This window comes from Dendrobates tinctorius, unplaced genomic scaffold (genome assembly GCF_039654945.1).
Source record: "Dendrobates tinctorius isolate UK_male_01 unplaced genomic scaffold, ASM3965494v1 ptg000022l, whole genome shotgun sequence".
NCBI lineage: Eukaryota > Metazoa > Chordata > Amphibia > Anura > Dendrobatidae > Dendrobates > Dendrobates tinctorius.
In genome coordinates, this window is record NW_027361690.1 from 31038906 (window position 1) to 31065262 (window position 26357).

Genomic DNA, 26357 nt, shown 5'->3' on the forward strand with positions numbered 1-26357 from the left:
GGGCGTGGTGCGGTGCAGACATGCTGCGTCCTATCCTGCCCGGGCGTGGTGCGGTGCAGACATGCTGCGTCCTATCCTGCCCGGGCGTGGTGCGGTGCAGACATGCTGCGTCCTATCCTGCCCAGGCGTGGTGCGGTGCAGACATGCTGCGTCCTATCCTGCCAGGGCATGGTGGGGTGCAGACGTGCTGCGTCCTATCCTGCCAGGGCCTGGTGGGATGCACCATTTTGGTGCCCTATCCTGCCAGGACATGGTGGGGTCCTAACCTGCCAGTGCATGGTGGGGTGCAGACATGCTGTGTCCTCTCTTGCCAGGGCATGGTGGAGTGCAGACGTGCTGCATCCTCTCTTGCCAGGGCATGGTGGGGTTCAGACATGCTGCATCCTATCTTGCCAGGGCGTTGTGGGGTGCAGACATGAGTCCTATCCTGCCGGTGCATGGTGGGGTGCAGACGTGCTGCGTCCTATCCTGCCAGGGCCTGGTGGGATGCACCATTGTGGCGCCCTATCCTGCCAGGGCATGGTGGGGTCCTAACCTGCCAGTGCATGGTGGGGTGCAGACATGCTGTGTCCTCTCTTGCCAGGGCATGGTGGAGTGCAGACGTGCTGCATCCTCTCTTGCCAGGGCATGGTGGGGTTCAGACATGCTGCATCCTATCTTGCCAGGGCGTTGTGGGGTGCAGACATGAGTCCTATCCTGCCGGTGCATGGTGGGGTGCAGACATGCTGCGTGCTATCCTGCCAGGGCATGGTGGGGTGCAGACATGCTGCGTGCTATCCTGCCAGGGCATGGTGGGGTGCAGACATGCGTGCTATCCTACCAGGGCATGGTGGGGTGCAGACATGCTGCATGCTATCCTGCCAGGGCACGGTGGGGTGCAGGCATGATGCGCCCTATCCTGCCAGGGCAAGGTGGGGTGCAGACATGCTGCGTCCTCTCGGTGGGGTGCGGGCATGTTGCATTCTCTTGCCAGGGCATGGAGGGGTCCTATCCTGCCAGGGCATGGTGGGGCTGCAGACATGCTGCTTCCTATTCTGCCAGTGCACGGTGGGGTTTGATCCTGCCAGTGCATGGTGAGTTGCAGACATGCTGTGTCCTATCCCGCCAGGGCATGGTGGTGTGCAGACATGCTGCATCCTATCTGGTCATTGCATGGTGAGTTGCAGAGAAGGTGCATCCTATCCGGTCATTGCATGGTGGGGTGCAGACATGTTGTGTCCTATCCTGCCAGTGCATGGTGGGGTGCAGACATGCTGCTTCCTCTATTGCCAGGGCATGGTGGGTTGCAGACATGCTGCGTCCTATCCTGCCAGTGCATGGTGGGGTGCAGACATGCTGCATCCTCATTTGCCAGGGCATGGTGTGCAAGCATGCTGCGTCCTCTCTTGCCAGGGCATGGTGGGGTCATATCCTGCCAGGCCATTGTGGGGTGCACACATGCTGCGTCCTATCCTGCCAGGGCATGGTGGGGTGCAGACGTGTTGCGTCCTATCCTACCAGGGCATTGTGGGGTTCACACATGCTGCGTCCTATCCTGCCAGCGCATGGTGGGGTGCAGACGTATTGCGTCCTATCCTGCCAGCGCATGGTGGGGTGCAGACGTATTGCGTCCTATCCTGCCAGCGCATGGTGGGGTGCAGACGTATTGCGTCCTATCCTGCCAGCGCATGGTGGGGTGCAGACGTATTGCGTCCTATCCTGCCAGCGCATGGTGGGGTGCAGACGTATTGCGTCCTATCCTGCCAGCGCATGGTGGGGTGCAGACATGCTGCGTCCTCTATTGCCAGGGCATGGTGGGTTGCAGACATGCTGCGTCCTATCCTGCCAGTGCATGGTGGGGTGCAGACGTGCTGTGTCCTCTCCTGCCAGTGCATGGTGGTGCAGGTTTGGTGGTTCATGTGTCAAGATGACATTGTAACCCATCTACATTCATCAATGATTCTGTGACATGGTGTCAGATCCCAAATTGCTTAGCATTTTGTACACAACTTCTACACTTGATCTGATTTGATCCTACCGCTTCCCATCATTTTCCCTTTTGGGGGTAGTAAGAAATGGGGAGACGCTTGCACAACTTTTGGTCTTTTCTAGTGCCTTGTAGGCATGAATGAGGTAAAAGAGATGCTTGAAAAAAACCTGATTATTATTTGATGCAATATTGGAGAAATTTATAGCTGTACACCTTACTTGAAAAATTGTCATACCTGCACCATAACATGCAGTTTTTCCCGTTTTACGCAGCTTTTGCCAAATTTTTTAAGTGGTTGAAGTACTGCAAAGGGGGGTACTCCCACAAAAAAAAAGTTTCTGCTGCAAATTGTGACTTTTAGTACAAATCTATGTAGAAAATCTCTGCAGGACTTGTCTATTGGATTGGGCGGCACTCGGCCTACATTACAGGACTGAATACCCCAGAGGGGTTTATTACTGTAACCAGGCAGAATTAGGTCTAGCAATGGCTGATGTCGTTACAGTATGGGGTCAAGTATTTTCGGTAGCCCCCATGTTTCCAGGTGTAAGTGAATGTTGCCATCCTGTCAGGTGAGGATAACGCTAATGCCGCCCTATTTTAGCAAAGGATGTGACTACTGGTGCACACCGCTCTCTGGGGTAGATGGTGATTTAGCTCCTGTCTGCTGCTTTGCCAGGACACTGACAGAACAATGCTTTTCTTGGCCTTTGCAATGTCCTCTCCAGCTGCTGCTCTTTACAGTTGTTTATCCCCCACACACAGGATGTGAGAGGAGTTGTGAGGAGAGGTGTGAATTGTCCAAGTAAGCTGTCTGATCAAAGGGATGAGGAGCCAGACCTCACAGGCCCGACACTCCCATTAGCCAACATGGCATGTAATTGTGTAGAAAGACTGCTGTGTACAGGGCGAGTCCACCGTTGTATGCTTTCGAACTACAAGGCCCAGCATGAGTGTGGGGGATTTTCCTTTTGAGGGTAATGCCTGTATTAAGCAATTGTAAGGCCTCATTCACATGTCTGACCTTTGTGTGTGGTAGCCATTTTATTTTTTCACGGAAAGCTTTCACACAGGCACGTTATAGCCTATGGCGGTTGACATGTAAGAGTTTGATTCAATTTGCGGATCAAACATTTCAATGTCCGCAATGATGGTGGAAGGACAGATGCCACCCGTGTTGCCTCTGTGTGCTGTACGTTACAAACCCACGTGTGAATTTGGCCTTATTGTAATTGAATATAACCCACGATTTCCCAATTATTAAAGGGGTTTTCTGGGAATAGGCTAAAGAAACTAATCCGCTCATGTTAGTTAGCTGTCCTAAGCCTGCGCTGTGTCAGCACCACCACTCTCCTGTAGCTCAGGTAGGCTGCAGTGGTGACATCACAAATCCAGCGCATGTAACCACTGCAGCCAATCACGGAGCTGTGTTTGGTGCGGTCTACGCAGCGGCAGGTAATCCACTTCTTCTCATTGTTTTGACCTAGTGCAAGCATATAGGTTGCTGAAACATGTTCCTGGAAAACCTATTTATAACAATTGGTTTTGATTCCTTAAAGCTGCTTCCTGTGACGTGCCTGCTGTATGAGGCTAGTAGCCATGCCAGCTGCAGCCATCGATAAGTGCATGAGTTTGCTGTAGCGTTGCCTTATAAGATTTTATTTCAAGTCCCAGTTGATAATATAACAAGTCCATGGTTGCTCATTTATGGTCCTTTCACATTGGCAAATGTAAACTGTGTAGAGACAAACATCCTGTACTGTAACCATTTGGGCCCCACAGATTTGTCCTGTGATGTTTTGCCAACGATGAGAATTTTTATGCTGGTCAGGCCACGTTCACACGTTCAGTATTCTACATCAGTATCTGTAAGCCAGAACCAGGAATGGAACAATCAGAGGAAAGGCACATGGCCTAATGAGATTAGTGGACATTTTGCTCAGTTGTATGCTGATCGCTGCCATGTTTGCACAGGCCAGTGACTGGGAGAGAGCGATCTTAATTATGCTTATTTGGCTGATACTGATTATCATCCGTTTTAAAAGCGCTTTTGGGCCTGATTCATGAAGGGATGTTTGCCAGAACACTATAATAAAACACCTTCAAATGTTGCAAATTTTTGCACATCTCAAAGTTGGGTAAAACACTTTCCACATTAGGCATTTTCCTGTCAGATTAGGTCACTCTCACCAAACTGAGCGAAGTTAGGAAGGGCGTGGTGTAACCCACCCGAGAAATTAATAAGACGTTGTGGTGTAATGTATGCCAGACTGGAGTAACATACCTGTCGTGGGCAGGTACGGACTGGAGCTGAAATTCAGCCCTGGCATTTGAAATCACACAGGCCCATGTTGTCCCTGTTCCCAAGCACCAGATGGGGATATATTACTAATATTACCCTGACTGGAGGAAAGCAAGATTTACTACACCACCAATGTTTCTAATGATACCCCCGTGGCCTGCTGGGTTAAGTAACGGAGTCAGCTACTTTGTGCTCCGACACAACTCTTAAAGCCCCATTTACACATAGCGATATCGCTAGCAATATCGCTGTAAAGTCACCGATTTTGTGGCGTAGCAGCGATATTGCTAGCGATATCGCTACATGTGATACTTACCTCCGACCGGCTCCCCCGCTGGTTATTGCTGGTCGCGCAAGAAGGTCCTGGCCCATTTCTCGTCGGGCGCTTCCTGCTGTGACGACGAGCGACGCGTGGATGCGGGCGGGAGGACGTCAGGATTGCCGCGTCTGACAGGTAAGTAGCGACCCCCGACCCCAGCGATATCGCTGGTGAGATCTGCCTGTGTGGCAGCTCACTAGCGACCACTTAGCAATGCACCAGCGATCTATATCGTTGTCGGGATCTCTGGTGCATCGCTATGTGTAACGGTACCCTAACAGTATGGGTGTCTTGAGAACATTGATTCTGCTAACAACGTAGCAGATAAGACAGCCCATGACAAGACAAGCCCTTCTGGCATTTGCCAGATGGCCAGTCCGGCACTGGTCGAGGGGCTTGCCAATAAGATAGGCTGAATTAGGCACATCTTACTCCTGCACGTCCTTCATTAAAACACACAAACGAAACACCAGTCTGAATCGGACCCTTTGTAATGTACTTATTTCTATCTGATGCTGCATGCAAACAAGGATCTGTTAGGCTGGGTGCACACGATTCATCTTTGCTGCGTCCAAAGCGCTGCCATCTATTGAACGCAGGTAAACTGGCATGTGATCACTAAACTGAGCGGACTTACCGCAATGCAATACATTCTATTGGTGAAATTTCTCTTGTGGAGAATAGCATCTCTGCAAGAGAAATTGACGTGCTGCAGTCTGGAAAGATGCGCCACATGTCTGTCTGCACGGGTTAGCTGCGGGCGCCTGTGGTCACATAGTGGACCTTGGATTTCTTGAAATCCCATTCACTATGCTGCAACATCTGGATGCTGCGGGTTGGACGCTGTACATAGCGCCAAACCCGCTGCAATTACTGATTGTGTGCACATACCCTAAGGGTTTGTGCTCTTTTCGCAGCGCTACATTGCAATGCTGTTTTTTTACATACAATTTCTTAAAATCATTGCAAAAGAAAAATGCAAAGTGGTCGCATAGTATGAACATTGACTAAGGCTTCAAACGAAACGTGAATATCACCTAAAGGGGGTTTTGCACATAGCGATATCACTAGCAATATCGCTAAAGCATCACCGATTTGGTGATGCAGCAGTGATATCGCTATGGGTGATACTTACCTCCGACCGGCTCCCCCGCTGTCTGTCGTTGATCGCGCAGCTCCATTTCTCGTCGGGGCTTCCTGCTGGCGCCGACGAGCGACTCGTGGACGAGGACGTCAGGATCGCCGCGTGAGACAGGTAAGTAACGACCGCTGTATCTCTGCTGCATCGCTATGAGATCTGCCTGTGAGGCAGCTCACTAGCGACCATTTAGCGATGCACCAGCGATCCTGACCGGTTCGTATAGTTGTCGGGATCGCTGGTGCATTGCTAAATGTAAAGGGGCCTTAAGAGATTGATTGACTCTACATCATTATGTTGGCTAGAGATTGTCCCTTCTTTGTTAACTGCGACTCAACTGGGGCAAACGAGGTTTGTTTACCTTCTGGTACTAATGCACAATGACACAGGTTTAAGGCTACAGAAAAGGGTTGTTCGTGATTTAAATATAAATGACGTGCCATTGGGATAGGTCATAGATATCAGATTGATGGGGATTTAGCACCTGACACCCCTACCAGTCATCTGTTTGCACTGTCTGGGGGTAAGCTAATCAGTCCACAAAAAGAAGAAAGCGCATGCATAAACTCAGGATCAGCACAATAAATGAAAAAGTACAAAAAAGTTTTTATTTCCAAACCAGAAAACCACACAACTTTAAAAATATTTAAAAATCACAAAGGAATACATGTTAGATCCAAAATTTAGAATATAATATTCACAAACATATATCCACTGGCTACAGAAATTCCTTATTGCACAAAATTATTATTACATAATATTGCAATAAATGCTGCTAACATATTGCCTTCCATAATATTGTTAAAGCACAAGCAAAATAATCTTAAGGCAAAGGCACTATTAATTACTAGAGCATGGCCACCTCTGAACCCTGTACAATGGCACTAAGCTAAAGATTCCATCAGAAAAGCGCAAGCCCAGTGAGAGCAGACAGGAGTAATATACCAAAGCGAGCGAATACTTCGCCCTAAGCAGTCCAAAAGTCGCCCCATAGCCTAGAGAGCAGCAGTGTAGCCAAGCGGAAAGAGAGGACCCACGCGTTCCGACACTCAAGGTGTCTTTTTCAAGGTGAGTGTATCTGGTCCAGAGACGGTAACTTATTTATGGGTACATAACTATAATTCTTACCAGCTGGTGGCCGGCGGCAGGAGTAGATATCACATGTCCCGTTAACATGTTCAGAAGACCCGGAACTTTAAACACAGAGCGGGTCAAGCTGTTACATTTCTTATATCTATATCATTTGTGTTTTACATGCATTTAGGTGATCCCAGCTCTAATATTCTTATGTCTTATGGTTATTAGTGGATGGTGCCCACTTGACTTAATATATTCATCTGGAGGTAAGCTGTGTACATAGCGGTCACACTACAGCTCCATACATTATGTATCGATCATTCCTAGGTATAACAACTCAGCTTCCACGAAAGGGATTTGAAATTGAACTGCAGTACCCCAGATTGGCCACTGCACAGTGTGCTGTGCTGTTGTGTTCTGCCTTTCTGGCATCATACGCAGTGTGTATCTGGCCACATTGGGACGTTGCAAACAGCCAAGCATTTATGGCACCAAGTGTCCAACCTCCTATAATCTGATATTGATAACCTATGCAGATAAGTTATGAAAATAATGTTCTGAACAACCCCTTTAAAGGTACCACAGTTCTTTTTTGGAACGAACTGTCGACCTTTGTCAGGACATGTAAGGTTCTCAGCATCTTAATGTGAACAAGAATATTTACACTATGACAGCAAGCAGATATATTGAAAAACGAGAGCTGTATGCTTTTTATTGATACATTGAGTAAGTTTTAGGGTTCATGTAGACCAACATATAAATTGGATATGTGCTATCCCATTTCTTTTTCTATCAGATACTGACTCATGTTATTCAATAGAGCTGTTCGCATGAATGATTTTTCTTTTGGCCCGACTGTGAGAAAAAAAAATTGTAGCATGCACTACTTTCTTCTAAGTCTCGGGTGATTGTCACATATTCAAGTGTATGGGTGTATAAGGCTATGTGCACACGGTGCGGATTCTGCTGCGTTGTACAGTACCTTTATTTCCTATGGAAATTTAAAAAAATGCTGTGCACATGCTGCGGATTTTTCCGTGGTTTACAATCCGCAGCATGTCAATTGTTTGGTGCAGAAACGCTGCAGTTTTACACCTCATTATGAGGTGTAAAACCGCAGGGCAAAACCGCAGATAAACCGCAGGTCTTTTGTCCTGCGGATTTACCTGCGGTTTTCTCTACAAAATCCGGACACCAAAAAACTCCGTGTGCACATAGCCTAAGAAAAACACGGAACTCACACGGAACGTCTGAGTGGTGTCCAATTTTTACGGATACATTTGCATTATAAACCAAGGAAACTGTATGTGATCATTTACATAGTTGCATAGGTTGAAAACAGACCTATGGTAGGTCCATAAATTTCAACCTTTCTCCACCAATTGTACATTTGTCACTAATTTAACTATAACCCACAATGTTATTTTTTAGTGCAGATGTCCGTCTGTGATACATTTTCATATGTCACCTGGACAGCACATGGACATAAAAAAAAAAACCAGACACTGATGGCACACGGATCAAAATTGGACGAAAATTAGAAGTTTTCTGGATGAAACTTGGATGATTTTTGATCCGCTCGTCTGCCGCCCCCATTAGTTACACTATATGAAGCTGGGAACATTAGTTCAGGCAAATGTGGAACAGAACTCCATGAAGAAAGGGTATTTCTGCTATTTGGGATCTGTTCATGCCTAAAGACGAAGGCGTCTGATGAAGCTGGGGTAATGGAGTTTGTGTGGATTTGTGTAATCTCTTCTGCTCCTTCAGTCCTGCTCTATGCGCTTTTAGTGTGGACCTTTCTCTGTTCCAGGCATTGTGCTTGTGATGTCCTTGCTCATTGATGCAGTGCCATCATTTCACATAACATTAAAGTTTATGTAAGAACGCCATTGATTTTCCGGTAACATAGTTGACAGTTAAAGCCCTGATCTATTATATAGTAAGTTATGATCAATTAAAAATCAATGGGAAAACATATCCTTAGCTGCCTTATGGGAGCAGCGCAGTGACAGGCCAGTGTCACACACATAAAGTGGAGCGTATACTGTGCTTTATGGAAGCTTTTTACATACACTGTTGACTAGTACATGTGGGAAATGGATGGCTGTCAATGTAATCTCTGCACTCACATTTATCTGCTTGGGAAGTGGCCTATTCAACCTAATAGTCTTATACATCGAGCAGTATGGAGAAGTAATCTATAAAGTGTATCGTATTCTTTGTTTTATTAAATACTGAGTCGCTTCCTTTATTTACTTGGCTGCCTGAATTCCTTTAGCAGTCTTGTTCTTGTCACTACATTTATTCATAAGTAATATTTAACTTATTAAATCAATATTGAAGAAAAACAATTTCCTCTTAAAGGGTTACTAATCCAAGACTTGTTAGAAGCTTCTTTTTAGAAGTTGTACTTTGACTTTCATTTACGAATATAAGTGGACATATACCGTATTTTTCGGATTATTGTATAAGACGCACTTTTTCCCCCCAAAGACGGGGGGGAAATTGGGGTGCGTCTTATAATGTGGATATACCTTACTGGCCGCGATGAAGCAGGGTCCCAGGATCACTGCTGGAGGAGGCAAGAGTGGCGCGTTGCTGCAAGCCACAGGCTGGAATGAGGGGGTGTTCTGATGTGCACCGCTGCAGGTGAAACTGGCAGCAGTGCTCTGTGGTGCGGGGGTGCTCCACTGGCATTTTGTGAAAGCCCGGAGCCCCCCGGCGACCGGCGTATCCATTATTGCGATGCAGTGGCCTTCGGGAAAATGGCTGCCGAGGAGGCACATACTCACATTGAGATCTCAGCAACGAGATCTCGTCCCGAGAGATGAGATTTCAGCACCCGAGATCGTGTTGCCGAGATCTCAATCTGAGCGTGCGACACCCCCCGGCAGCCATTTTTCCAGAAGCCATCGCAGTAATGGATGTGCAGGGGGGGCTCCAGGCTTTCACAAAATGCCAGCGGAGCCCCCGTACCATAGAGCACTGCAGCTATTTTCACCCGCAGTGGAACACTCCCTCATCCCAGCCTGTAGCAATGCGCCACTCTTGCCTTCTCCAGCAGCGACCCTGGGACCCCGCTTAACCGCATCCACCACCCCCGGTAAGCAATAAGATATATGGGTTATAAGAGGCACCACCATTTTAGGAAAAAAATCCCTTTTTTTTTTAAAATATTTTTCTCCTCAAAATTTGGGGTGCGTCTTATAATCCGCAAATTACGGTATATCACTGTGTACATAATTATTAGGCAATTTGAACAACTACAGCGCTGTTGGTCAATGCAAAAGGTTTACAAATCTGAAACAGGAATATTAAAGAAAGGAAAAGTGAGATTTTTTAGAAAAATATCTCTGTGCAGGATTATTGAAAAATGTAAATTTTCTCCATCTCAATTGTTTATTTTCATTTGTTACAAGTCAGAAAAACAACCAAACAACTCAGCAAGTACAAAAATACATTTCTGACATTTCACAAAAATATATCAGCGACCAATTTAACTCCACCTTCTATTCAATACCAGTTATAAGCCTTCCAGCCACGGAGTCTGTCAGTTTCTTAATATGTTGACGATAAACCAGACACTGTTCAGACAGGTGACTGTTCTTCACCGTAAATCTCCCATTTAAGAAGGACCTATGGACAGTACACTCACCTCTTTGTTGCCAGCTAGTTTCTGCTGATCGGAGTCAGCAACACACAGCTCGCTGGGACAGAGCAAGGACTAGCCCATGCCATGAAAAGAGCACCACTCATGTGTTTCAGGAAGGAGGCAGAGATTGGGACAATGACCGCAGCCTCTACATCCTGATATTGTAACACTTTATTTGACTATCCCAGCATGCACTGGGATTTGCAAATGCAGCATCATCACATAGGAAGTAGGGAAAAAAAATAGCTGTCAGTGTGGTTAGGGAATGGTAGGACATTTTTAATGCAAGTATATTAGAGATTAGTTTAAATTACATCACTAATTAGATAGCACTTTAGATGAAAATTTCTTTGGCCTTTGGACCACAAGCTGTTAACCAAAGTAGAGTTAGTTGTTGAATTATATTTTTTATGCCATATCTCAAGGTAAACTTTGCTAGGTCTGTAGTTTTGTGGTGGAAACTGTTCAGGGTAGCTCACATGGCAGTTAAAGGAATTACCCCACAAGCAAAGTACAGTTTGTTCAGTTTATTTTGGAATAATAATTTCCACAATTGGATGTTTAAAAAAATGTTCCTGTGCTGGGATAATCTTATAAATGTGTCCCTACTGTGTACTGTGTAATGGCCGTGTCTGACCGCACAGTCTGATCATACCACAGCTCCTGGGCAGGGGAGGAAGTAAGAGAGTATACAGACAGGACAGTACGGGATCACAGCGTCTGCTTTCTGTGAGGTAAAACATGTTTAAAAACAGGCAGGGAAATGTTTTACCTTACAAAAATAATCAGCTGCGACCACCTGATGTCCTGTTCCTGTCCCTGTTGTCTTTTGCTTTGTCTCCTGCCCAGGAGCTGTGGTATAATCAGACATCCAATTATGGAAATGATTTTGATTCCAAGCTCAATTAATTAAATGTTATTTTATTTTAAGGCCCCCATTAAACTAATGTAGGACGAACCTGCTGATATTGATGGCTTCAGCCAATGGTTTAATACGTATGGGAGCTGATGATGAGAGATGTTGATCACACATTTCTTATTCCGGACTGCCGATTGCATTGTTCTCTCGAATATAAGCCACCAGCTGACATGTCAGCCTGCGACTTTCTGATAGAGAACACAGGAGCATTTGGCTGAGCGAGCTCCAGTGTGTATGGGAGAGTTGACTGAGATAGCTTGTCAGCCGAACGATCGACCGAAGAATCTTTCAGCTCACATCCATCTAATGTGTAAGGCCAACTTCAGATCAAGTGATCTGCCAAGAAAATATGAGAACAGAGGTTTATGTTAGGACTATCGGGATCACTGCAATGAATTTGGTAATGAAAACAGGTATAGCAGTGTAATATAGCATTATTTATTAAAAAGAAACAACCCAGAGAACACCTTTAATAGAAACTATGGAAAAGTAAAGGTTTACAAGGTCCAATAGTAAGCATTCAAGTGCATACAGTTGTGGCCAAAAGTATTGACACCCCTGCAATTCTGTCAGATAATACTTAGTTTCTTCCTGAAAATGATTGCAAACACAAATTCTTTGTTATTATTATCTTCATTTAATTTGTCTTAAATGAAAAAACACAAAAGAGAATGAAGCAAAAAGCAAAACATTGATCATTTCACACAAAACTCCAAAAATGGGCCAGACAAAAGTATTGGCACCCTCAGCCTAATACTTGGTTGCACAACCTTTAGCCAAAATAACTGCGACCAACCGCTTCCGGTAACCATCAATGAGTTTCGTACAATGCTCTGCTGGAATTTCAGACCATTCTTCTTTGGCAAACTGCTCCAGGTCGCTGATATTTGAAGGGTGCCTTCTCCAAACTGCCATTTTTAGATCTCTCCACAGGTGTTCTATGGGATTCAGGTCTGGACTCATTGCTGGCCACCTTAGAAGTCTCCAGTGCTTTCTCACAAACCATTTTCTAGTGCTTTTTGAAGTGTGTTTTGGGTCATTGTCCTGCTGGAAGACCCATGACCTCTGAGGGAGACCCAGCTTTCTCACACTGGGCCCTACATTATGCTGCAAAATTTGTTAGTAGTCTTCAGACTTCATAATGCCATGCATACGGTCAAGCAGTCCAGTGCCAGAGGCAGCAAAGCAACCCCAAAACATCAGGGAACCTCCGCCATGTTTGACTGTAGGGACCGTGTTCTTTTCTTTGAATGCCTCTTTTTCTCCTGTAAACTCTGTGTTGATGCCTTTGCCCAAAAAGCTCTACTTTTGTCTCATCTGACCAGAGAACATTCTTCCAAAACGTTTTAGGCTTTTTCAGGTAAGTTTTGGCAAACTCCAGCCTGGCTTTTTTATGTCTCGGGGTAAGAAGTGGGGTCTTCCTGGGTCTCCTACCATACAGTCCCTTTTCATTCAGACGCCAACAGATAGTACGAGTTGACACTGTTGTACCCTCAGACTGCAGGGCAGCTTGAACTTGTTTGGATGTTAAGGTACTGTCACACTTAGCGATGTACCAGCGATCCCGACCAGCGATATGACGCGGTCAGGATCGCTGGTACATCGCTAAGTGGTCGCTAGTGAGCTGCCACATAGGCAGATCTCACTAGCGACATCGCTGGGGACGGGGATCGCTACTTACCTGTCACACCAGGCGATCCTGCGTCCTCCCGCCCGGCTCCACGCGTCGCTCGTCTTCACAGCAGGAAGCGCCGCAGGAAGCTGACGACGAGAAACAGTTCAGGACGTTCTCGCGCGATCAGCGATAACCAGCGGGGGAGCCGGTCGTAGGTAAGTATCAGACACAGAGATATCGCTAGCAATATCGCTATAACGTCACTAGTTATAGCGATATTACTAGCGATATCTCTTAGTGTGACATGCCCTTTAGTCGAGGTTCTTTATCCAACATCCGCACAATCTTGTGTTGAAATCTCTTGTCAATTTTTCTTTTCCGTCCACATCTAGGGAGGTTAGCCACAGTGCCATGGCTTTAAACTTCTTGATGACACTGAGCACGGTAGACACAGGAACATTCTGGTCTTTGGAGATGGACTTGTAGCCTTGAGATTGCTCATGCTTCCTCACAATTTGGTTTCTCAAGTCCTCAGACAGTTCTTTGGTCTTCTTTCTTTTCTCCATGCTCAATGTGGTACACACAAGGACACAGGACAGAGGTGGAGTCAACTTTAATCCATGTCAACTGGCTGCAAGTGTGATTTAGTTATTGCCAACACCTGTTAGGTGCCACAGGTAAGTTACAGGTGCTGTTAATTACACAAATTAGAGAAGCATCACATGATTTTTCGAACAGTGCCAATACTTTTGTCCACCCTCTTTTTTATGTTTGTTGTGGAATTATATCCAATTTGGCTTTAGGACAATTCTTTTTGTGTTTTTTCATTTAAGACAAATTAAATGAAGAATAATACCAAAGAATTTGTGTTTGCAATCATTTTCAGGAGGAAACTGAGTATTATCTGACAGAATGGCAGGGGTGTCAATACTTTTGGCCACAACTGTAACAATGGGAGATACACTGTAAGTTAGGCCAGGTTTACCCCAGATGTGGTAAATCTCTGGAGTCCTTTGCTTTTGTTAGTGTTTGTGGCGCAAGGAATAGTGATTTCTGTGTTTCTTAAATGTGCACTACTGGGAATGTGGTTTCGGATCTGAAGTTTTCCTAAAACCGCTTAAAAGCCCTCGTGTAAAACATGCATTTTCTCTCTTTGTTAGCTTTATTGTTGTGGCTTTGTGTGACCTTAAGTGCCATTACTTTAGCTTCAGCCGATGTGTGAAATTGTGCTGCAGAGCATGGATGGTACAGGACAATAAAAAAAAGTTTGAGGAACAAAGCCTTCTAAAGCGATGACACCTCCACCGTGTTACTATGGAGGAAGCTGTAGGCAGCCGCATGTTATGGAGTACATGGCACCCATTCTCCATGATCGCAGAAAGTCCTCTTCCAGTAACTTTTTAGAGGGTTCTCGCGTAATAGCCCCCTCTCTACAATGTTTTAATAACAACCTGTCGCCTCTCCTTACATCTCTATGTTTGGTAAATACTTGAATTCACTATAATCCACCAATTCTGAGGCTTCTATTCTTGTCACTCTAAGTTACGTTTTTATTCCTCCTGGGATGTACAGCTGAAACCAGAGGTTTACATACACTATATAAAAAGACACATACGCATGTTTTTCTCAATATCTGACATGAAATCAGAATAAACCTTTCCCATTTTAGGTCAATTAGGATTACCATAATTATTAATATTTGCCAAGTGCCAGAATAATGATAGCTTCTATTTTTTTCACTCCTAATATAAAAATAAACTGGACACGTTTGGGATCACTGTAATCATACTGATGAGGAGAATAATTATGCAAGGTGATTTTTACCACACAATGTACACTGCAATTTTTTTTCCTAAAAACAATGTAAAACTAGCATTTTTTTTTCACAATTTCACCGTTTCCAGTACATTATGTGGAAAAATGAATTGGGTCTTTTAAAAGTATAACTTGTCCCATGTGTGTAGATAGAAAAATAAAAAATGTATGGCTCTGGGAAGAAGGGGAGGAAAAAACAAATCCAAAAGTGGAAATTGGCTGCATCAGGAAGGGGCTGATAATAAAACCTATTGCATTAGTAAGCAGTGCTCTATGCAGGAGGTGCAAGCAGGTGCGGAAATGCGGTAACGCAAGGATTGCAGAACAATTTAATTTTTAACAAAAGGATGAAAATGCTCTCCTTGCAGGGCGTTAATAAACAGGAATCAAGGGAAGTAAATAGTTAATGCAACAGCTAAGTGGCACTTATTGTAGTCTTCTCTGATCCTCATCCACAAAACTGTCTGATGGGAGTTGAAGTACCGGCAACGGCCGGTGTGGTGTCCTCAGATGGATCCCAACAATTCACGTTCCAGCTTCTGGCGGCAATGGGAGGTCACCGGTTTTGCCCGCTGAGCCCCTAGTCCATAAATCTGTGCAGTCAAAGTGGGGATTTCTGCAGTAGTCTCTGTCTCATATGTGTGCTGCTGCTGCGGCTATGCATATATCAGCAATGGGGAACGCACGTCAGGGTCCTGCCACTGGCACACGCTCCTCCATGCGAGCACTGCACTCTGCTCACTGAAGGGTTCGCTTAAGTTTTGCCCGGGCACGTCTCCGCACTGCCTCTGTAACTGCGGAGCGCACAGCACATTTCTCTCTACTCTGCCCACCGGTGGGAAATTGAGGGTTCTTTCCCGCTTCCTGCCCGGCCTAGCCATGCCTACGGGTCATGGGACCAGTGCGGTTCCCCATCCTTCCCAACACTGGACGCAGCCTCGACAGTTTCGGACCCCGCACGATGGAGGTACCTGCAGCCAGGTCTTCCTCTTTACAGAGGTGATCATGGGGGTGTTTATGAGGGACCTTAGAACAGCGAGATACTTGGTGTTTTCTTCTCCAGTTTTGCCAGAGAGCAGTGCATTGTGGGAGCCTACATGACAGAAGAGCTAATTTGTTGGCTTCAGTAGAGTCCAAGAGCAGAATTTTGAAAGCAGCTCCTGCAGGTAGAAATAGAATAACGGCGCTAAAAACCAATACAAAATGGCAATGAAAATGCTTCGAAAAGCTGCTCAACATTTCTGTAAAAAAAAAATAATTTCTGCCTTAATATATTAGATCACTTTGTAATTGTAGAAAGGCTCAAGGCTATTACTGAAAGATGCTTTAAAAGGAGGTAAATCACTGCTTCTATTACTTACATAATGTGTAGAAAGTAAATTACAGAAACATCATTTTTATTTCATTAGAGTCTTCACCTGAGTGTAGAGCGAAACGCGTACAGATATGGGGAGATATTGGCTAGTAAAGGACGTGAAGTAGTCCGGCCCTATAAAGTTATGTTTTTCTGCTAATTAATAGTGGAAGGGGGTGGTGTGAAAGAGACGCTACAATTTTTCAGTTGAGGGCATAAAATTATGGTTTCAATTGTTTTATTTCTACACTTGTTGGCTTAAGATTAAAGAAGTTAGCTACTTTATGAGAATATACTGTAGATCAGGGTTCCCCAACTGCAGTCGTCATGGCCCACCAACAGATCAGGTTTTCAGGATTTCCTTTGTATGGCACAGGTGAAGCAATTATCATCTGAGCAATACTAAGGAAATCCTGAACACATGATCTGTTGGTGGGCCTTGAGGACTGGAGTTGGGGAACCCTGGTGTAGATGAAAGACAATTACAGGTCACTCTGTATTGTTAGAAGGATGTAGCCGCCGATGTGCTCCTCTAGACAGTGGCATGGAAAAATGTGGGCACCCTGCTCAAAATTACTGTTATTGTGAACAGTTAAGCAAGTTGAGGATGAAATGATCTCTAAAAGGCCTGAAGTTAAAGATGACACATTTCCTTTGTATGTTAGGTAAACAAATATATATATATATTCATCTTTTGCATTTTAAAAATTACAGAAAGGAAAAAGGGCATATGCAACAGTTTGGGCTCCCTGCAAGGTTAGTAGCCAGACAAGAGTCTTTCAATTCTTGTTTGAGGGATGTTCATACCTCAAAAAAAAGACACATATATATATATGTCCAAACTTTCACATGCCACTTTGACTACACCACCTGCTTCGTAAGGCCACATTCACACATTCAGTATTTGGTGAGTTTTTTACCGCAGTATCTATAAGTCAAAACCAGGAGAGGGTGATAAATGCAGAAGTGATGACGTGTTTCTATTATACTTTTCCTCTGATTGTAAGTCAAAACCAGGAGAGGAACAAATACTGATGCAAAATACTCACCAAATACTGAATGTGTGCAGTGCATGTGACCTTAGTGTGCTATCTTATGTACACCCTGCACTGTGATCCCATTCTAAACATGGCCCCATGATGAGGCATGTGACCCAACATGTCCTTCAGTATCTTCGGTCCACCCCACACTGTGAGATCCCATTCCAAACATGGCCAAATGTGACCCGACATGTCCGTCAGTAGTCTCTCATACAGTGCATGAGCTAGTTCTCGTGCACTTTTTTTCTTATGGGGCCATGGATGGCTGGGTCATGTCATAGGACCCTTGGAAGCAGCTCTGTTCAGAAGAAGATGTCTTTGTAGGCTTTCCAGAAACGGGGCAGCACTTTTCAAATTCCTAACAAAATTACAAAATGCAGGTGTGAACAGAGCCTCAGTCACCAATCTGCCAATCTTAAGAGAAACCCCAAGTCTTCAACTGAAAGTCTTGTTCGATATTTGGTATTTCAGAAATATTTCATGAACATCTTCTGGACACAAATGGCCATCACTTTTGTCAGGTTGGAAACAAAGGTATTCAGCTAGAAAACATCAAAAAAGGCTCATTAGTTTTGGGTGGTAAGGAAATTAGGCAGCTTATTTAATAAATGTGCCTTAGGGCGCGTGCACACAGCTGTAAAGATCAGACTAGTAATATCCGTTGTTATGCTATTCAGTGAGGCCTCGCACACGTCCGATTCTTTTTTACCTCGGGCCGAGTGGTCTGAGGTAAAGAATCGCAGCATCCACAATTTGCCATCAATAATTGGAACACACTCAGTCTATGGGTTCATGGAAAACATTGGACCGCACTCAAATGACATCTGAGTGCTATCCGATTTTCATGAACTGACAATACAATAAAGAGAAGGTGGAGAAATTTTTTTTTTCACCACCTCAGAGAAAATGAGATCGCACTCTAATCACACTCTGATCAATCTCTGATCAGAGTCTGATCAAAGTGTGATTAGCATAATTGGACAGATTTTCTCTAAGGCCGGGATCACACACAGCGAGATACGGCCGAGTCTCGCAGGTTAAAACCAAGCTCTGGCGCCGGCACTCCGGAGCGGAGTGTGCAGCCGCACAGCAATGCATGGAGCTGCACGCTCCGCTCCGGAGTCCTGGTGCCAGAGCTTGGTTTTAACCTGCGAGACTCGGCCGTATCTCGCTGTAGTGTGACTCCGGCCTTATGAGAGAAAAAAAAGATTGTGTGACCTTAGCCCTATGCTTGGATCACACAGCCGTTTTTCTATCACCTCAAAAATAGGTCCGATTATGCTATGCAATATGTACGCGAATCTAGAGTAACAAACAATTCTCTGACAGTATTCTTCCCATTATCAAATTTCAATAAGTATACAGTATATATATTGAGGAGAAAGAAAAAGCAGGATGGCACTCACCGTTCGTGTGAATCAAATCACTTTATTTCACATACACAAGGCATCATCTTCCAGCACATTGCTCCCGTGCCTATGCCGATGCCTTGTGTATGTGAAATAAAGTGATTTGATTCACACGAACGGTGAGTGCCATCCTATTTTTTCTTTCTCTTCACAATGAAATGTTCTGTTTTTTCAACATGGGATTGAGCACCCGTTCCAAGTGGGATTAAGGTGTTTTTTATTAATGTGAAAAATATATGTGCAGACATCCAGGGTATTTTTCCACACAACGGTGCCGGATATTCTATTTTCTCAATTTGTGGACAGTTATATATATATACATTGATCATAGGTTGAAAAAAATCTGATCTGATTTTTTCGGAGGTGGAGAAAAAAAAAACTTTTCTCCACTCAGTCGATTCACTCTGTGAAAATTGGACTGCACTCGTATGTCATGTGTGTGGAGTCCGATGTTTTCCATAGACCTATAGACGTAAATAGCTGACTGCCTTCCAATTATCGGAGACAAATTGTGCAAGCTGCACAAGACCACTCTGTCCTAAGAAAAAAAATCGGACATGTGCACTGCCTCATTAATTAACATGAGTGTTATCCGACAAAGCGGTGGATAGCACTGGATCGATTTTTACGCTCATGTGCACCAGCCCTTAAAGTAATACAATGAGCAGAACTTATTAGGCACCAATATCGTCATCTCATTGAGGATATTTTAAAAGGTATGAACAGTCTCTTACATTACACACATACAGAATGACTCTATGTAAAAAGATGCCTATACATTCCATTCACCTGTCTGGTAGAATACTCCAGAACGTCACTAATTTGCTGAGCTATTACAGCATTTCCTGAAAAAAAAAAAAATAAAATAAAATGACCCTACAATTGTCAATTACTCGCCTTTCCCATTAGTAGAATGCCATTTTGTAAAGCTTCTTTTACGATCATCTACCTTGATGCCAGTGCTGTTCCTTTCTTTGTTTTCTTCTGTTGTATGGGGGAGGGGAAGGATTTGCTGTAGACAGTGGATAGGAGTGTGATCAGGGACATTGACAGCAGGGCACTCATGCATTTCTGTCTGCAGTGAAGCGGAAAACAAGATTTCAGTTTATTGAAATTAGATAATGGGAAGAACACTGTCAGGGAATCATCTACATTCAAGTAAATATACATTTTTATTCTTCTATTTTTCAGATTTAATAAACAATGATGATGACCACTCTCTGGCTTTGTCATTTATTGCTTAAGCTTATTTTCTGGTTAAGAGCAACATGATGGTGCAAATAGTAACCTAAAAATGTGAACTACTGTAAAATGAATTGTGCACTGGACAATATTTCTTATATGGCTGTAAGATGAACATGAATGGCTGTAACAGCTGCACTTCTTATTCCTGTAGTGACTTTTAATAATAGCGTTACATCTTTATTTAGGATGATGTAGATGCATAATAATGAGCCATTATCCTATATCCATCTATTATAGGGTCCTTTTCGGAGAAGAGAGCTGCACTCATTTTTCTCTCCTTTTGCAGTACTGCTTAAAGGGAAGTTAACATTAGAAAATGATCTATAAATTAGTTTTTTTGTGTGCGCTAAATGGTTTATTTATGGCAAATTAAAATTATTTTTAACAAATTATAGTGTGTATTAAAAATGAGAAATAGAACTTTCACATTGGACACTGGGGCTCTTTTACTCTTTGTGCACACGTATGGAATTCCTGCGTAAATTTCTGCAGGAATTCCAATCCGCGGGAAATATGCAAGAAAATCGCATTTTATATTCTCGCCTATTTCCCGTGGAAAAACTAGCGATTTGCAAGCGTAATTAGCTTGCAGAATGCTAGCGTTTTCCAAGCGATCTGTAGCATCACTTGGAGAACTGATTGACAGGTTGGTCAGACTCGTCAAACATAGTGTTTGACGAGTGTGATCAACTTTTTACTATTGAGGCTGCCTATGCCGCCTCAGTAGTAAAAAGATCTAATGCTAAAAATAATAAAAAAAAATTAAACATCGTGATAAACTCACCTTCCGACGTCCCGCGCAGCGTTCCCGATCATCGCGATTCTCCCGGCAGGTCCTGTTCCCAGGGATGCCTTGCCACAATGACCTTTGATGACGAGACCGCTACGGTGGCAAGGCATCCCTGGGAACGGGACTTGCCGGGAGCATCGCTGAGGCCTGGGGACGCTGCGAGGGACGTTGAAAGGTGAGAAGAACATGATTTTTTTTATTTTAATTCTATTTTTTACAGGGATATGGTACCCAGAGCCTGGAGGAGAATCTCCTCTCCTCCAGACCGTGGGTACCATCCACAAATGTTCTGCTTACTTTGTGCATGGTGGGCACAGCCACATGCGGAAAGTAAGCAGAACAATGCAATCCTATGTGTGCGGATTTTCCCACGATTTCGCACAAAGAATGAGCATGCTGCGTATTTTTCGGCGATGCAATTCCGCCGCGGAAAAATCCACAACATTAGCACAGCATGTGCAGAATGCCATAGGATTGCATGGGATGCTCTTTTTTTGCGTTTTCAGGGCAAAATCGAGCGTTTAAAATCACTGCGAAAATGCAAAAAAAACTCTACGTGTGAACACAGCCTTAGACTCTAACTTTCAATTTTTTCAGGAAAGAACACACATGCATAGCCGCAATAGTCTTCAGATCCCCACTCTATCTTTTCTATTAACCCCTTTCTGTCATGTGACGTACTATCCCGTCCATGTGCCCTGGGACTTAATCCCCAGGGACGGGATAGTACGTCACAGAGATCAGCAGCGCCCACGTGGTGAGCGCCGCTGATCGCGGCCGGGTGTCAGCTGATTATCATAGCTGACACCCGGCACAATGTGTCAGGGGCGGTCACGGACCGCCTCCGACACGTTAACACCTTTCACACCGCGATCAAACACGATCGCGGTGTATCGGGGGTTAAAGGGAAGCATCAACAGGGAGGGGGCTCCCTCCGTTCTTCCTTGAGCCCCCCGCAGCAGCGCAATGTGCAGCGCTGCTGCGGGGGGGCTCCATCCCTGCAGGTCCCCGAATCCAAGATGGCGACGGGGACCTTCAGGGGCCTGCAGGGAGCTGGCTTCCTCATGCCTGCAAAGCGCAGGCAAGGAGGAAGCCTGTGCAGTGCCTGTGACAGATCGCTGATCTGTCACAGCGATCTGTGATGTGACAAATCAGCGATCTGTCACATGATAGGTATGTCCCCCCTGGGACAATGTAATAAAGTTAAAAAAAAAAAGGTGTAAAAATAATTTAAAAAAAATCGCTAAATAAATAAAAAAAAAAAAATATTCCCTAATAAATTCATTTTTTGGAAACCCCCCCCCCAAAAAAACAATAAAAGTACACATATTTGGTATCGCCGCGTCCGTAACGACCCGCCCTATAAAACTGTCCCACTAGTTAACCCCTTTAGCGAACCCCTTAAAAAATAAAAAAAACAAAAGCAAAAAATAATGATTTATTATCATATCACCAAACAAAAAGTGCAATAACGCGCGAACAAAAAGATGCATATAAATATCCATGGTACCGCTGAAAACGTCATCTTGTCCTGCAAAAAACGAGCTGCCATACAGTATCATCCGCAAAAAAATAAAAAAGTTATAGCTCGCAGAATAAAGCAATGCAAAAATAATTATTTTTTATATAAAATAGTTTTCATTGCATAAAAGCGCCAAAACATAAAAAAAGACCTAAATGAGGTATCGCTGTAACCGTACTGACCCGAAGAATAAAAGGGCTTTATCAATTTTACCGCAGGCGGAACGGTGTAAACGCACCCCCCCAAAAAAATTCATGAAACGCTGGTTTTTGTTCATTCTGCGTCCCAAAAATCGGAATAAAAAGCGATCAAAAGATGTCACGTGCCCGAAAATGATACCAATAAAAACGTCAACTTGTCCCGCAAAAAATAAAACCTCACATGACTCGGTGGGTCAAAATATGGAAAAATTATAGCTCTCAATATGTGGTGATGCAAAAACTATTTTTATAATAAAAAGCGTCTTTTAGCGTGTAACAGCTGCCAAAAATAAAAACACGCTATAAATAGTAAATCAATCCCCTGTTATCACCCCCTTAGTTAGGGAAAAATAATAAAATTAAAAGAAAATGTATTTATTTCCATTTTCCCATTAGGGTTAGGGCTAGGGTTAGGGCTAAGATTAGGGTTAGGGGTGTGTTGGGGTTACGGTTGGAGTTAGAATTGGGGGGTTTCCACTGTTTGGGCACATCAGGTGCTCTCCAAACGCAACATGGCATCTGATCTCAATTCCAGCCAATTCTGCATTGAAAAAGTCAAATTGTGCTCCTTCCCTTCCAAGCTCTGTCATGCGCCCAAACAGTATTTTACCCCCACATATGGGGTATCAGCCTACTCAGGACAAATTGCAAAACAACTTTTGGGGTCCAATTTCTCCTGTTACCCTTGGGAAAATAAAAAATGGGGACTAAAAGATCATGTTTGTTGAAAAAATACGATTTTTTTATTTTCACGCTCGGGCGTTATAAACTTCTGTGAAGCCCTTGGGGGTTCAAAGTGCTCACCACACATCTAGATAAGTTCCTTAGGGGGTCTAGTTTCCAAAATGGTGTCATTTGAGGGGGGTTTCCACTGTTTAGGTACATCAGGGGCTCTCCAAAAGCAACATGACCCCCGCAGACCATTCCATCAAAGTCTGCATTCCAAAACGTCACTACTTCCCTTCCGAGCCCTGACGTGTGCTGTGAGGTAGCGCTGTCTTCTAGTAGGGGATACTCGCTTGCAGCCACAAAAAAAAATCACATTCGGCACAGGATTTTCATCAAATCAAAACAGTCCATGCGGTTTATTCACGCCTCATAAACCACAGCAGCAACAGGAAGTTCACTTAACAGCATTACCAGCATAGCGTCCACTACAGAGTTTCAGTCTGTTAGCAATGTCCAGCATACAAAGGCTCTTCAGCCTTCCTAGTTATCTCACCCACGTCAGGGTTCTCTCATGGCTGTTCCTCCATGCTGCATGCATCCATTCCCTCCAGGGAACTAACGGGCACGCGTCGCCATTACTCACAGCCACTTCACACGTGCTGTCAGGCAGGAAGCTCCATCTCAGTGGGACCTTCCACTCTGGACCAACCAGGTCCCAGCATTCACCACTTGTGACTCACCCTGGCCACATTATATCGTTCATAGCCACGCCCACTGGGTCACATGACCCTGACCACATCACAGGTCCTTCAGGCATTTTCACACTCTTTATAACCGTGCTTTAAACACACCCCCTGGGTGGGTTTGTAGGTAACCAGGCCTCCCTAACCCTCTGGTTACCTGGAGACTTCTCCTTATTTCATATTAAATCAGCATCTCAGCAAAGACCTTGCTGATCACACACCTATAAGTCTCCATCTCAAAGCCACCCACTTTGAGATACCTAAAGGCCATTCAATATTCTGCCATTCATCCTTTTTCCTGAAACCTCCACACAGAACCCCCTAGCGGACACAGTGGTTACTACACCACAGTGCCCATACAGTAGTTTTCTCCCACATATGGGGTATCAGTGTACTCAGGACAAATTGGACAACAACTTTTGGGGTCCAATTTCTCCTGGTACCCTTGGGAAAATAAAAAAATTGGTGACTAAAAGTTCATGTTTGTGGAAAAAATATGATTTTTTTATTTTCACGCCCGGGCGTTATTTACTTCTGTGAAGCACGGGGGGGTTCAAAGTGTTCACCACTCATCTAGATAAGTTCCTTGGGGGGTCTAGTGTTAGGAACAGCGGAACGCACTAAATAAAAATATAAATAAAGTGCGTTCGGCGCTCGGGGTCCACCGTGCAGTAGGTGAAAATAACCGCTGTTAAGTGGTGGCAGGAGCAATATGGCGGTACTGCACACAGGGTTAAACTCCACCCAGGTGCACAGAGCAATCTCAGATAAACTCACGGAGATGCCAAAAGTACAAACACAAATAACTGAGCCTGTTGAAGTCACAGTACTCAGTAAATTCGCACACATGGTATACGGTCACAGGAGTAGCCCAAGACGGCGGTACTATGTCCGTCTAGACCTACCGTGTGCGCGGCGTTGCAACTGTGAATGCAAAGGAGGCTGCTACTGCAGCGCGGTGTGGACACTGCCGCCAAACGACAAAGGCAAAGCGCAAGCGCAATGTCGGACGCTAGCACCTGCACAAGTTGAAGCAGAGGAGCGCTGGCGCTGAAACTAACTCAGTCCCTATTCACATGCGTAATATCAGAGGGAAGGGGTTTCAAATGAGTCAGTCACCAGAATCATGCATCCGTCCTCATACACACAGCAGCAAGTATGACTATACTAGCGCATGGCGGAACAGCCATGCGCGCCTTTTATAGCAGCCGGGACCTTCTGCATGCCTCCAGATCTCTGAGATGGACCAATGAGAACTGGAGCAGGACCTGAGCACATGACTCCCGATCTCCAATGGGAGATCATCCCATGAGCATGCCCAGTAAGAGGACAGAAGGACTTAGCCTCAGGAGAGATTTGCTACAAGGCAATCTCCTCTGCAGTGGAAAAATAGGAGGAGAGTGTAGAATGTGAGGATCTGGATCCCTGCTGAGTAAATGTAGGAATCCGACTCCTAACATCTAGTTTCCAAAATGGTGTCATTTGTTAGGGGTTTTCACTGTTTTGGTACACCAGGGACTTTCCAAACGCGACATGGTGTCCGATCTCAATTCCAGCCAAAAACGTCAAATGGCGCTGCTTCCCTTCTGAGCTCTGCCATGCGCCCAAATAGCGGTTTACCCCCACATATGGGGTATCAGGGTACTCAGGACAAATTGCACAATAACTTTAAGGGTCCTGTTACCCTTGGAACAATAAGAATTGAGGGTGAAAAGATCATTTTTGTGGAAAAAATATGATTTTTTAATTGTATGGCTGTACGCTATAAACTTCCGTGAAGCCCTTGGGGGTTCAAAGTTCTCACCACACATCTAGATAAGTTCCTTGGGGGGTCTAGTTTCCAAAATGGTGTCATTTGTGGGGGGTTTCCACTGTTTTGGTACATCAGGGGTTTTCCAATCGCGACATGGTGTCCGATCTCAATTCCAGCCAAAAAAGTCAAATGGCGCTGCTTTCCTTCTGAGCTCTGCCATGCGCCCAAATAGTGGTTTACACCCACATATGGGGTATGAGCGTACTCAGGACAAATTGCACAATAACTTTTAGGGTCCTGTTACTCTTGGAAAAATAAAAATTGGGGGTGAAAAGATCATTTTTGTGGAAAAAATATGATTTTTTAATTGTACGGCTGTACGTTATAAACTTCTGTGAAGCCCTTGGGGGTTCAAAGTTCTCACCACATATCTAGATAAGTTCCTTGGGGGGTCTAGTTTCCAAAATGGTGTCATTTGTGGGGGGTTTCCACTGTTTTGGTACATCAGGGGCTTTCTAATCGCGACATGGTGTCCGATCTCAATTCCAGCCAAAAAAGTCAAATGGCGCTGCTTTCCTTCTGAGATCTGCCATGCGCCCAAATAGTGGTTTACACCCACATATGGGATATCAGCGTACTCAGGACAAATTGCACAATAACTTTTAGGGTCCTGTTACCCTTGGAAAAATAAAAATTGGGGGTGAAAAGATCATTTTTGTGGAAAAAATATGATTTTTTAATTGTACCGCTGTAAGTTATAAACTTCTGTGAAGCCCTGTGGGTTCAAAGTTCTCACCACATATCTAGACAAGTTCCTTGGGGG

The 26357-nt window shown here is 44.5% G+C and overlaps 1 long non-coding RNA gene across 1 annotated transcript; it reads right to left on the reverse strand.

Moving 5' to 3' along the window:
* Positions 1 to 17529: 17529 nt before the first annotated feature.
* LOC141084111 (uncharacterized) lies at positions 17530 to 23729 on the reverse strand. Its single transcript, XR_012230932.1, has 4 exons — positions 23592 to 23729; positions 19562 to 19687; positions 19402 to 19457; positions 17530 to 17745 (listed from the first exon to the last, which is right to left on the reverse strand). It is a non-coding gene; the product is annotated as an uncharacterized lncRNA (long non-coding RNA).
* Between the last annotated feature and the right edge of the window lie 2628 nt (positions 23730 to 26357).